Source organism: Gallus gallus, chromosome Z (genome assembly GCF_016699485.2).
Source record: "Gallus gallus isolate bGalGal1 chromosome Z, bGalGal1.mat.broiler.GRCg7b, whole genome shotgun sequence".
In the NCBI taxonomy this organism is placed as follows: domain Eukaryota; kingdom Metazoa; phylum Chordata; class Aves; order Galliformes; family Phasianidae; genus Gallus; species Gallus gallus.
In genome coordinates, this window is record NC_052572.1 from 67,560,319 (window position 1) to 67,573,622 (window position 13,304).

The 13,304-nt window shown below is 46.1% G+C and overlaps 1 protein-coding gene across 3 annotated transcripts in view; it reads right to left on the reverse strand.

Moving 5' to 3' along the window:
* LPAR1 (lysophosphatidic acid receptor 1) overlaps window positions 1-5,572 on the reverse strand; it is a 68,117-nt gene extending 62,545 nt beyond the window's left edge. For 2 of the 3 annotated variants that reach the window (NR_174095.1, NM_001115082.2), the window contains exon 1: window positions 4,868-4,928. The gene's annotated coding sequence lies outside the window, so the exon portion shown is untranslated. Of the gene's footprint in view, window positions 1-4,867; window positions 4,929-5,102 lie in introns of those variants that run through there. The other variant, NM_001398430.1, reaches the window with a different exon arrangement.
* Between the last annotated feature and the right edge of the window lie 7,732 nt (window positions 5,573-13,304).

The following is a 13,304-nucleotide window of genomic DNA, read 5'->3' on the forward strand; positions in this document are numbered from 1 at the left end:
TTCTATCTGGCAGAGAAACGGCATAGTGTCTGGAGGGTGCCTGTGAAATTCACCCTACTCAGGGGGTCACTACAGCACATAAATTCCTAAGGAAAAGGCAAAATGGTGTGTGGGCCCCACTCGTACCGGTGTACTTCTGAGAGATGAACTTCGTGCACGACAATCAGACTCATCAGCACTGTTCAAAAACCCGACTTCAGCAGGGGTTTGCCTGCTACCCAAAGTCAGAAGCAAAAAAAAAAGTATTAGTCTCGCATACTTGGCGACTTTGTATTTTTAAATAGAAGGCGAAAATCCCATATTTTATCTAGCTTATGCCACAGTGAAGCCAAAAGAGAAAAAAGTTCCAATGCCTCTCAAGTTAAAGCAACATTAAAAAAAAATAATAAAAAAGAGCTGGCAAAGAACTATGGTGCAGTTGTCTCCAGTATGGTACCCATGGCCCAAACCTCACCTTGTCTCCAAGGAGATGCAGCCTTCCACACGCACATCTGGAGTCACTTCTCCTGCTGACCTACTGCCTCTCAGCATCCGGCTCCATGGCCTGTCACCACCCAGGTCTGCTGGCCATGATTCTCGTGGGTGCCAGAATCAAAGCACCAGCAGTTGGCTACCACCATGCTGCTGGCACAGGCACGCACACCTTGTCCACAGTGGCATCCATGGCTGCTGGGAGCATTCATTTTGTTTTTAAAAAGAAATTCCTTGTCCAGAGGTCAAAGCACCAGCACTCTCCCCTCCACGTGCACTAACATAATTGCTGACGTTATCTGACTCGAGAAGCAGAATCCAGTTGAATGTAAAGGCAGGACTCAGAAAAATGTGTTTAACAAACCACTCCAGGCTATGCCTGTCAGGAAACACTGAAGACTTTACACTGCTCTAAGCAGGGCTATTGTTCCTCTGTGCAGAAATGTGTGCACAAACCATCTCAGAAGGTCCCTTCCAATGGTCACAGGGTGGCCACATGGGATGTGGTTGCACTCACACTACTCAAGCTGGCATTAAACAGGCTCTTTTTGTTACCAGTGATATGCACCGCACAAAAGGAAACTATGTTTTCAAGAGTAAAAGGCACCACTCATATAAGATTAAGACAAAATTAATCTTAAATGCAACCTTCAGCTAAGCAATGACCAAGGATTTGCAAGCCAGGCTGAACAGCTTGAGTGGGAAGAGTGACGGGCAGCCAAAAAATTGCACTGGGTGAGAGCATAGGGGTCTGGATATACAAAGACAGACCTTCCTTAGAATTCCCCTCTAGCTTCATTAATAACTGTGAAGTCACTGTGCCTGGAGGTGCTCAAGAAACCTGTATATTTGACACTGAGAGACGTGGTCAATTGGCATGGTGTGATGGGTTGATGGTTGGGCCAGATGACCTTTGAGGTCTTTTCCAACCTTAATGATTCTATCTGCTCTATGAGCAGAACAAGGCATCCAACCTCTTTCTGAAGTTCACTGTCACTTCCCTCAGAACAGCAGTGAAGGAACAGGAACGCATAGCCAAAGCTTCTACTTGTTTTATGACAATTAAGCTTGGAAGGCAAATGAAGAGAAACAAAAATTCAAGTTCCCTGAAACGTAAACAGAGAAGCAGCTCTTCTTCCCCAGACAGAGCTTTCCCCTGTGCTGGGACTAATTGCATAGTTCTGTCAGAGCAACATATCATCCTTGGATCTGATCCAAAGGTGTTCATCGTAGATCACTGACATCAATGGTCCATTGATGAAGCATACTACGAAGGATACTCAGACAAAATGCAACATGTTTGAGTTCAGCCTCGAAGGCAAGCTACATTTCTGCAGTATCACCCAGTGATGCATGGAAAAGCAAAGCTGCACACACACATAATTGTTACCATTTCAAACCATTGCCACCATCAGTCATTCATGATCAGAGCTTTCTGATTTCTGCCTTCCAATCATCATTAAATTCTAAGGGGTCAAGTGGGCACATAATCTGAAGAAGAAACAACCTTAAAGGACATAAAAACCCTTTACAGTTCGGTTTCAGTAACTCCTGCGTTGTGTTTGTCTTGCCTTTTACAATCATGTTGTTTCTTTTTTGAAGTTCATCTGTTCATCTCCTTATCTATTCCTACTACTGTCATATATATATATATATATATATATATATATATATATACACATATATCATATATATATATGGATGTATCTCACTGTGCAGGAAGAAGCAGTCAAGTAATACACTGCATACAAAGAACTAACTCGCAAACAACTAAAGGTGATGCAGGAATCAAATGCTGTTTATTTTCCTTTCAGTAAAACAGTGGTACGCTTCTTTTCTCTAGCATTGCTCCTAGCAGTTGCAGTATAAATAACTCATTTAGAAGCATTTAAGCTGAATATAAGCGTACCTTATTTCACACATATGTTTCTTTATGAAAAGATGGGGAATTCCCATGAACATATCAAATTCCAATTTGTTTTTGGCAATGATGATGGAAAGGTCAACAACTTCACAGTACGACCTGTTCCTGCTCTCAGTGTCTTGTAGGTCCATTCTTGAACCACCACCAAGCCCACAAGCAAGGGTTACCAACAGGTTCTCATCAGCAACAGAACTACACTCAGCATTTTGGCTGTTTTCCTCTCCAGCCATCTACACTGCAAATGGACTCTGATGGCGTTCACACGTTGCTAGCAGTTCACCACCTAGAGGTGCTCAAAGCCAGCTGACCACCACAGTTGCTGGGTTCTCAAAGTTGGATGGTGGTGGTCTCCCAGTGACAAAAGATACTGGGAAGAAATGCTTTCTTTTCAGTTTAAACCCTTGAATACTGGACAAAGCAGGCCGAATACAGAGAGGCTATAGAAAAAACAATTAACTATTCATTAAGGTGTTATTAATGGTTCATCACAGCAATGTAAAATCTGACCCTACCGAAGATCCTACCTAAGATTCAGCTCCTGAGCAAAATGCTTTCCCCAGCACCCCTTCCCGGATTCCCCACACATTTTCTTTGTGACACTTACCAGAAGACCAAGCAAAAGGCTGAATTTTTACTTCATCCCACTTCTTAGCAGAAAATGAATTACACTTGAGTTACAACACATTGCCTCAGAGTTACCAGCGAAAGCCATGTGGCCAGAAGTATCTTTGCTTACAGGGTTAGGATTGCTTGCTACTCACACATCCAGTTCACACACTGGAGCTGGGTACACAGTCTAGCATTACTTCAGTTTTGCATTGCACATGTGTTTCGTCTCAAAGGCTGTTTAATCATTCCATTCTCAGTATTTGTTTTGAAGAGAGGGAAAGAAAGCAGACACCAGTCAGTATTTTTTCCCCACTCAAGGCAGCAATTACCAGTAACTTCCCAGAACAAGGTTTATAGCAGCAGCCAAGGGTCCAAGCACTGCAACCTGCAGTAGGGAGTGATAAGAGCAACTGTCCTGCAGAACTCATGAATAGTACTTCCTCAGTTATTTGCAGCTGCGAAGACAGAAGCACAGCACACGTAGAATTGCACAGGATGGGACAGCGCCAATCTTTTCTAAAGGACAGCATCTGATTTTCAGTAGCTGTATGTAGCAAAAGCAACGATAAAACCAAGATATATCAAACTACCTTCTGAGCACTTAAGAAGCGCACAGCACGCCCACAGCCCGAGCTGCAGGACAGAGCTCCAGCTGCACCTCTGCAGGCAGAATACTGCTTCAGTCCACGGCTGAAACTGCCAGCACATATTGTTTTAATACTACTCTGCCCATCCTAACACGGGAGTAACGAGGCTGCATGGCTGCCAGACTGAAACACGACTCTCAGACCTGAGAGTGACTCACTGCAGACCAAACGGTACAGCACACCCAACCCGACTTCGCATGCCAGAGCCCTTCTTTGAAAAGATGCAGGAGCAGCAGCTTCCAGCAGTCGAAGGCTGCAGCTGCCCCGCTGCCCCATTGGGGAGCACCGGCTGCCTTCGGAGCCTCTGCTTTGAGTCTTCAAGAAGCAAAAGGAAAAATGCGGCAGTAAAACAAAACAAAAGAAAGAAAGGAAAGGAAAAGAAGCGGGGATTAGAGAGGCTTCTAATTTATTCACGGACGACTTAAATGCAGGAGAAACCAGAGAGGTGTGAGCTTGTTTCAACGAGAAATCCACAAGAAAAAAAAAAAACAGAAAACAACAGATTAGACATTCCAACGTTTTCCTGCTCAAGGGCTCTACAGAATACTTTTTGTATGTTCTCAAAGGTTGTTTTTTTTTCTGGGTTTTCCCGCTGCAGGTCTCTAAAAAGAGCGAGGGACGAAGCGGGTCCCTCTGGTCCCACCTCTCTCTCCCTGCAGTTTGGAGGCGGCTTTGTCCCGGCGCTCCCCTCCACCCCCCGGCACTCCCTACCGCTGCGTTTGCCATCCATCCTCTCCCGCCCCGCACCTCTGCGCGGGCCCGCGAGGGCAGCTCCCGTCGCAGCTCCCATCCCGCCTCCACGGGCCCATCGTCCGAAGGACCGAGGAGGCCAGGAGGAGGGAGAGGTGGCAACCGTGTTTAGCTCGGACTTCTTCCACTGCCTTAACTTGGTACAACCAGATCCAGAGGGACTTAACGGGGGAAAAAGAAAAAAAAAAACGGAAAAAAAATAAACAGAACAGGACGGGCCCTAAGTAACCGAACAATGGAAGCAGTGTTAGCGCCCCTCAATCCAACAAGTGCCCATTACTCCCTCCGGGCCAGCCCCAAAGACGCTCGTCCCGCAGGAGCGGCTCGCTTCCCGCACATTCACCGACGTTTAATCCACTTTCCGAAACACAAAAGCAACCGCGAGTGGAGGGGAGGGGAGGGAAAGGCACCGCGGGTGCGGAGCCGGGAACGGCACCCCGGGGCGGGCAGGGCGGCGGGCGCTTACCTGCGGGGGCTGCGCGGGGCTCCGCGGGCGCGGCTGGAGGGAGCGCGGCTCCGCCGCCGCCGGCCCGCAGGGAGGGAGAAGGAGGAGGAGGAGGAGGAGGAGGGACGGGGAGGGACGGGACGCGCTGCCTCCGCTCCGCCCGCCCCCGCCGGGTTGGAGCCAGGTGCGGCCCCGCGGACCTCCGCCCGCCCCGCCGCAGCCCCCCGAGCTGCGTGGAGGTGATGAGCGGAGTTACCTGGAGTGAGGGCGGCGGAGTGGTGTGCGGATGGGCTCGGTGCGAGCGGGCTACTTCTCCTGCAGGAGCGCCCGGAGCTTCCGCCGGCGTCTGCAGCGAGGGTTTGGGAACAACGCCTTCAAGTTGAACCGGTCCGCAGGTTCAGCGAAGCCGTGCAGTTGGAAAGGGACGGGGTTGCACGATGGGTACTTTTCTAGGCTTAGAGGAGTTGTTTCTGTATAGAAAAGCAGGTTCAAGTGACTTCTTTTCTTTTCCTCACGAGTTGTCCGATAAGGTCCGATTTAGTTGGATTGCAGTAGCATCTAGAGGCCACTCTTGCATGTGCACGCGTCTGGTGCAAAGGGAGCGTATGCTGCAGACGTTCGGTGCTCGGTGTCTGAAACGGCTCGGTGTTCTCACATGCTCGTTGAAAGACTTCTTAGAGAGATTACTAACAGCTGAACGTGCCGGCTGCACCTCCAGCAGCACTTGAAGCTTCTAACGAAGGACCCACCGTATTTAAAGCACTCCCTGTACTTCTCAGGTAACCAGGCACCGGCAGATTTCTTCCTGTGTTCAAGGCTAACCACTGAGCGTTGGCCAGTGAGCCCAGGAAGGATATGCCGTCACATGCTGTAATACCTGGATTAGTTAGCATCCACACACCGTGTACCAGATTAGCTCTTGATAGCTGTGCACAGACAGCATCCTGTCTGGACCACAGCTCAAATTGCTCAGGTGTCCCCCCTCCCTCTGGGGAGGAACCAAGGTCACTGACATGGCTACTGTAGGCAAAGCAGCTCTTCAGAACGTAAATGTGACTCCTCCAATGCTGTGGCAATATGCTTTTTGTACGGGGAAAGCTTTTCCTTGGCTGCACAGTGGGATGGAGCAGGTACGAAGGTGCTTTATGGAAAGAGCTGCTGCCTCTGTGCATTGGATATCTCCACTACTTCTGTAAAAACAGTGGGATGGTCACTCAGCTTTGCTGGTCAGTAGTGACTCTGGTTAGCACAGGAGAACAGCAGTCCTTGCTGTGCTGGTGGGAAAAGGCTGCCCTGCAAGTGAGATGGAATTACAGGAAGGCAAAATGATGGCATGCATTAAAAAAAAGAAGAGTATTTCTTAGTCCACGGAAGTGATGAAACTTGGAGGTGTTCACGAACGGTGCAGATGTGGCACAGAGGGACATGGTTAGTGGGCACGGTGGGGATGGGTTGGCTTTGAGACCTTTTCCACCCTTAATGATCCTATAGTTCAATGATCTTTCTGGTTGCTTTGACTTCTGTTAGTAACTTCACACAGCCTCGCCGAGCCCCGAAACAGTGACTTGTTATCTATATAGGGCCTGGGTAACTACTATAATTAACTAGTTCTCATTTTCTGATTAGAAAATGTAGGCAATCTTCAGCAAGGAGAACACCGAGGAGAGGATCGCGGGGCCCAATGGAGTTCAATGAATGTAACTTCCACCAGGCTTGGCTGTGCCGCTCCGCAGCCTGTAGCGCCTCCCTCTAATCGCATACAGATGTACCCAATCGCATTAGATAGGGAAGCAGTTTCCACATCCTTCAGTCTGGAAAAAGCGTTCTGTTTCCAGAACAAACCGCATAAGTTCCACGTGCCTGATTTTGTGAATTGATTCAAATCATAAATATGCTGAGCGCGTACACGCATTGATCTATTTACATTTAATGCTCGGCCTTCATACAGTTCGAACTGAGTGTCTGCAGGATTAGTGATACAGGCCCTAAAAAGTTACACATCTCATTTTAGTTCAGTCCAGGCCTGGAAAGCACCTCTGGTGTTTTTAATTAAAAAATAAAAATTTGGGGAATTTACAGTCAAGACGTCTCTTGGCTCTGGCACTTCCCTATGCAGCACACTGTGGAGTTCTTCTCATGATGGATAATTTCATTTCAGGTTGGGAATACACTGCATCTCTTAGTGCAATGGATGCTTTGAAGGAAGTGTTGTCTGCGACCACAATTATTGGTATCTTAATGACAAAAAAAAGGTGAGCATCAGTGTCTCTGAGATAGGAATGGCAGGAGAACTTGGAAAATAGACTGGATTTAAGGAAGAAGGTTTTTTATAAGAAGGGTGGTGAGGCACTGGCACAGGTTGCCCAGAGAGGTGATGGATGCCCTGTCCCTGGAGACTCTCAAGGTCAGGCCGGACGGGGCTCGGAGCACCTGATGGAGCTGTAGGTGTCCCTGTTCAGTGCAGGGGAGTTGGAGTAGATGGCCTTTAAGGGTCACTTCCAAATCATTGGAATTTATAAGAATCTCAGTTTTCAATGTACACGTTCAATTGATGGGATGAAGTGGCCTTACAAGCTTTGAAAAATATTCTGATTCTCTAAAATAATGCAGTCCATTGTGCATTGCATGCTATGAAGAGCAGCTACAGCAATGTGTGCAGAAAAATATGCTCTCTGGAGTTTGACATATCACTCATTTATCGTATATTTAATCCCAGAACCCCAGTGCTCACAAGTGTTTGAAGAGGCTGCAGAGGAGTTTGAGCAAATGACAGCATTATCTCACAGTGTGCTGCTCTTCTGAGCAACTTCAGGAAGATTGAAGTCTTGCAGAAAGCAGCGCTCACCCAATGCATGGCATCTTCGTGTCACTGCACTTCTGCCCTGGTTCAGCCCCATGCAGCCTCACATGACGCTTTCAGAGGTGCTGTATGCAGCATTCCATGAGCCAGGAGCTTTGAAACTGGAAAATGCTCCATCAAAAAGCATGCCAAGTCTTCCTCCCAGACTCATGCTGCTGAGTCCTGAGTTTATCCTGGTCCTCCTGCAGCATAGCTGTCTGCTGGAATATTAACATAACTATTGCACCAGAAAGCTGAACTTTGCCTTTGAGAGACGGCTTTCTGCCCATGCTGCTCCATTTCCATGGCATCAGGACATTTGGAGCAACCCAATGCCAGGCAGGAGAGCAGCACCCATCCAGGTGACCAGCTCTTGGTGGAAGGGGAAGGGATTTGCCCTGCCTCTTGTGCCATCCGGGTGGCTGTGAAATGATTGCATTAGGATGTGCAGGATGCTTCAGGCAAGTTATTATCAGAAAGGCAAAAGAGCTCAGTGCATCTCTGGAATGTTCAGTGCTAACTTGCATAGGACCACAAACCTTAGCATTGCAGATAATAGTCTTGTGAGCCACATAGCCCCTTGGCTAAAACAGAAAGCACCCCAAATGCGTGGTTTATCCCCCTTTGCACTTTTACTTGGAAGGGAATGATGCTGTGTCACCGGTAAATTGAATGCCATCCTCCTTGAGAGGATAATAAAAAAATGCTTGGAAAAGTCTGATGGATGGCTCTGTACTCTACGTAACCTCACACACCAGTTTGATCTGTTTAAAGGTCAGATCTATGCATGGTTACTGGAGCATTCGGAGGGGAAAAAAAAAAAAAAAAAAAGGAAAGCAGGTGAAAAATTCACCCCTACATTTCATTTGAGCAACAGTATTTATCGTAAGTGTTGTTACTTCCGCTGAAATATCATTTACTCCCTTCTCTTTCTTCCAGAGCTTTGGCAACCAAGAATCACTAACAGTTTTCCAAATGGTGCTGTGCCCACAGTGCAATGGGGAACACACACTCTCCAGAGGAGATGCTTAGGGCTGGAGCATTAACTGGACAAAATGGATAAAGAAAGACCCCCAAAACACAGGATAGAACTTGCAGTATTTGCTGAACTGTGAAGAATTTGGATACATTCAGTTAATGAAAGTTTTTGCTTGAAGGTAAGATTGGGTCATTTATGTCTGCACAATAACAGCCTCAGCGCAGAACATATGAATGCCAGATGGCTGGAACCATTCCATTAATGAACTGATGCTTTCATTGTTCGGAATTTGGTTTTGTAGCTTTTTGCTTATAATGATTTGATTGCACCATTAGAAACCTTCAGTAACCTCCCGATAAATTATTCAGCTCTCAGAATGCAAAAGAGGAGATGTCTCTCAGCCTCCTCTTCCCACCAACTTCAAGTGGGACCTGCAGGTGTGCAACACCTCTGGCAGTCGGGCTGTTTCCTTAGTGTTGCCATTTAAATAATGTATGCAGGACCCATGCACAATGCATTCTTCCCAGGCACAGGTAAATTCATTCCAGGTGATGCTGTGTTTGAGTCAGCGGGGTTACCTGGTGATGAATGTGCTGGACAAAAAAAAAAAAAAAAAAGGAGGAAAAAAAAAAAGGGTGTGTATTTAGGGAGAAATTCCTTCCAGATATGTTAAAATAGAGGAATGATGTCAGGCTCTGGGAGATACAGTTCTCTCCCAGAGTATACACTCCCTTCATTAAATATCATCCCTATCCAAAATACGCAGCCTCCAGGTTAACTTAATGGCCAGTCCAGGAGCTCACTCCTTGGGTCTGTTACCATGGGCACATTCCTTTTGCTGGCTTACACCTCCCCTGTAAGCTCACTCTCAGCTCCAGCACTCAACTCCATGCTAGATGCAGTTCTACTGTGGCTCTTAGGCCATTCATTGCCGTAGACAAACCTGTGCATTGCTCTGTCCTCTGTAGCTCATCTCTGATCTCCGTGTGTGAGCAAAGCTAATGGATAGGGAGCTTGGAAAAGGGGGAAAAAAGACATCTAAATATTAGGTTAGCTGCATGTAAAGGTTTCCTACCAAAGCTCGGTTTCTGCTGTATGCTTGCTTTGGAGATGCTTGGAGGAGCTGCAATCCCTACTGTCAATGGTAAAGCCAGCTGTGTCATTTCCTCTTTTACTTCCATGCCAGTTCTTCGAAAGTTGTATTCCTTAGGCAAGCTAAAAAAGAAAGTAAAATAACATCTTCAAAAGTGTGGGAAGAAAGAAGGAAAGCCCTCTATCTGCATAGGGAAGCATGGATGCAGACCTCTCACAAGACCCTTGGAGACATGCTCAGCTTGCTGTATTCCGTAAGGCCTCCTCACCTAGTTCCCACACCCCTCCCCTGAGGTTTTCCTGATGCAGGTTTTTGGAGAGGTTTTTTGCTGAGAAAGAGGTGGCTGAGAGATGTTTTGGTGGAGGAGACATCCCAAGGCTCTGTGCAGCACTGCGGGTGCAAGGCTTACGTAACCCAGAAACCCTCACTGCACCTTTACGTCTGCTCTGCTGGCCACTGGTGGGAGATGGTGGTGCCCACCCCTCCCTGCCATCAGGCTGGCCTGCACACTCTGTGAAATGTCCCCTCTCTGCCTCACACACAGGAATGACTTGGGGTCAGCTTGGCCTCCTGAGTTAATTATTAAGGCCTGGCTGCTACTGCAATCTGTTGTCATTTAGGGCTGAATCACGGCTGGCATTTACAAACCTACATGTAATGTTTGCAGCATTTGTTTGCAAATGTCCCCGACATTCTTTTGTGCTGCCTTTGCTGTGTAGGCAGAGTAAGGGCAACGATAAACAAGTAGAAAGTATTTGCTTAATGTCAATGGAGCTGGGGAACAGACTTCAACCGCTCAAACCATTTTAAGCCTGATGGAAGCCTAGCCCCATAGTTCTGAGAGAGGAGCACACGTTCCTTCCTGTCAACTCTGCTTTTATGAGCAGCTGTCAGAAGTTTACTGGCTCAGATTGAGACATTTGGGTGTCCACTTCTCATTTCCTTTAGTAGGAAGAAAGCGTCCAAGGAATTGAGGAAGTTTCGTTAATTTCCACTGTAATTCAATGGAAACATTCTCATTCTGATTGTGACCTCTTCAGCACTGACAGAACCCTGAAACAGCTCCATTTTTCACTTTTGAATTGTGCCACGAAACAAATGTGGGGCCACATCACCTTTTGGTTTTCAGTTTTGGTTTCAGGAGCAGGGAGAAGGCACAGGAGGATGCACAGCTCCAAGGGGACCTGTGAAGGAGCTGAGAAGTGAGAAGACCGAAAGACAAGGACGCCCCACACACCAGCCCCTGTGCCACCCCTTGCTGCACAAAGGTAGGAGGAGCTGGGTCAGGAGTAAAATGTCTCTCTATGAGATTTTTGTTTGTTTGTTTTTTGTTTTTTGCCTATTTTTATTTTTCAGTACCAGATTCATGAATTAGAAGCATGTCAAATAGAAATAAAATGACGTTGAGTTTTCCTGACATTAAATTGTTTTGTTTGTTTGTTCTTTTTAACTTCACGACAGAGAGGAAAAAGCCCACCAGGCTGGTGGTTCCTACTGTTTTGTCGATGGGAGTAATGGATGTCATGTTGTACAGGACTAGATATCTGAATTAAAGGTCTTACTCTACAATGGCAGAAGACCTTCGAGTCAAGAATATGTGGTTACATTTTCTTATGGAAAACGTGCTTTATCAGTCACCAGTTTTGTACACAAACGATGTGTATAAAAGGGATAGTACGTGGCACATGTTGCACAGGAGGTCAGACTGAGTTTTCATATACTGAAGTTGAATGAAAAGTTTGATTCTGCGTGAGCCCGAGCAAGAAATATCCTCCCTTCCAGAAACCAATAACTATGTCAAGTGGGAAAGGAAAAAGTGTGCTGCATTACAGGAGCAAAGCGCTGACCTTTCCAGAGGTTAACAGGCAATGTGCAGAATGGAGATTTTTTGTTCATTAAGAGGAAATATGAGAGTGTAATTAGAAACAGGCTGTACTGTATGGTTTTGCCTACTACTGCTATTCAAGACAGCAGAATAGAGAAAGGCACCCACTAGTTTGGAGACTGAATTAGCAATTAGAAATTCAACAATGAGCGATTAAAATAGGCCCTTTATTTATTTTCCCCCAATAGGAGTTAGGAGACTGATCTGCAATTGTGTGTTTGGGTTTAATGTCAGCTGAATAACGGTAATTTTAAAAATGGAAATTTTGGATTATTTGATGGTACAGTGTAATGGAGAACATACACTGCTCAAGCATTTCATTAAATGAATACCACAAAAAGAGGCAGCAGGAAAATTATAAACATACCACTGGAGATAGATCTATTCAAACTGTCCTGGAAACCTGTTCATGGAAGAATCTCAGCCAAAATTCGGTCTCTATCTCAGCAGCTGTGCATGAAGGCTAAAAGCAAAGGTATTTCCCTCTCTTTGAGGTGGATCCGTCAGCCCTGTGAAGTTTAATGAGAATAGAGAAGCGTCTACTCCACAGAAAGGTGGAGATATAAATCATACATTATTAAAACGCTCAAGCAGAAGCCTGGGCTTTAGCATCTAGAGCCTCCACAGATACACTGAGTTTTTTTTTACTTTTTTCCCTTCTTAGCAGAGGTTCTCATGTGCCTGTGGCCACGTGCTTAAGGTACTCAAGTAGAGGCTTTAAAAATCTTGCCCATCCTGACTCCTTTCTACCAAGGGCTACCAAGTCAGGAAGTATGCTTCAAGCCAGGGCTTTAACACAATCTCATGGCAACAGAAACAAATCCTGACTCAGGTTGCATAGTGGTTGAATCACTGGAAACAGACGTTCATCGTGCCTCTTTCCATTCAGCTGGCATCTACTTGACAAGGTTCATAGCCTGAAAAAGATCAGATATCCACCTCCTTTTCAGGCAAAATCAAATGGATACCTTGCTCTGTGGTCACAGATCTACCATCCCAATGATGTATCTTAGTTTCTGATACATAGCAAAAAATCAGTGTTTGACACTATTAGGAAAAAATCAGATGGCAAGGACAAGAAAGGACTTCCCTTATGTCTATGTTAGGGGCCAATTTTCCTTCTTCAAGGCATGTTAGAGGGCTGTGAACAGTCAGATGACCCAAGTGAAACCCACCTCTCAACATGGGTTCTTCCCAGCTGAGGGAGAACACAGGTAAATGGGAGCAAGTCTTCTTACAAACCAGACCAGGCAAGTACCTAGCCCCATAAGTAGTGTGTAAATGAATTTAGCTGTTTTTCTTTACCAGATCAACAGTGCTTCCCCACTTGGTGAGCAGGACAAAGTGGCCACTGCCAGGACTTGCGTGTTTTGTACCCCATGCTCTCATTTCAGAGTACAGAGCTTCATAGAGGAGGTAACTATTTCTCCTTTAGGGAGAGGAAATGGAATGCAAGCGTAGAAAATATCAGCTTCCAAAAAAACCACTGTGCATGCTCCCCAGTAGGTGAATGGGAAACAATGCTGAAAATCTAGATGGAGTGCTAAACAGCTGAAGGTTATAAACCTTTGGAAAAATGCTATGGCAAATACTTAAAAATTCTCTTTATGAAAGGGCTGGTATAGTGTGTAGGCTTTACATTAAAAAAAAAAAAACAACAAC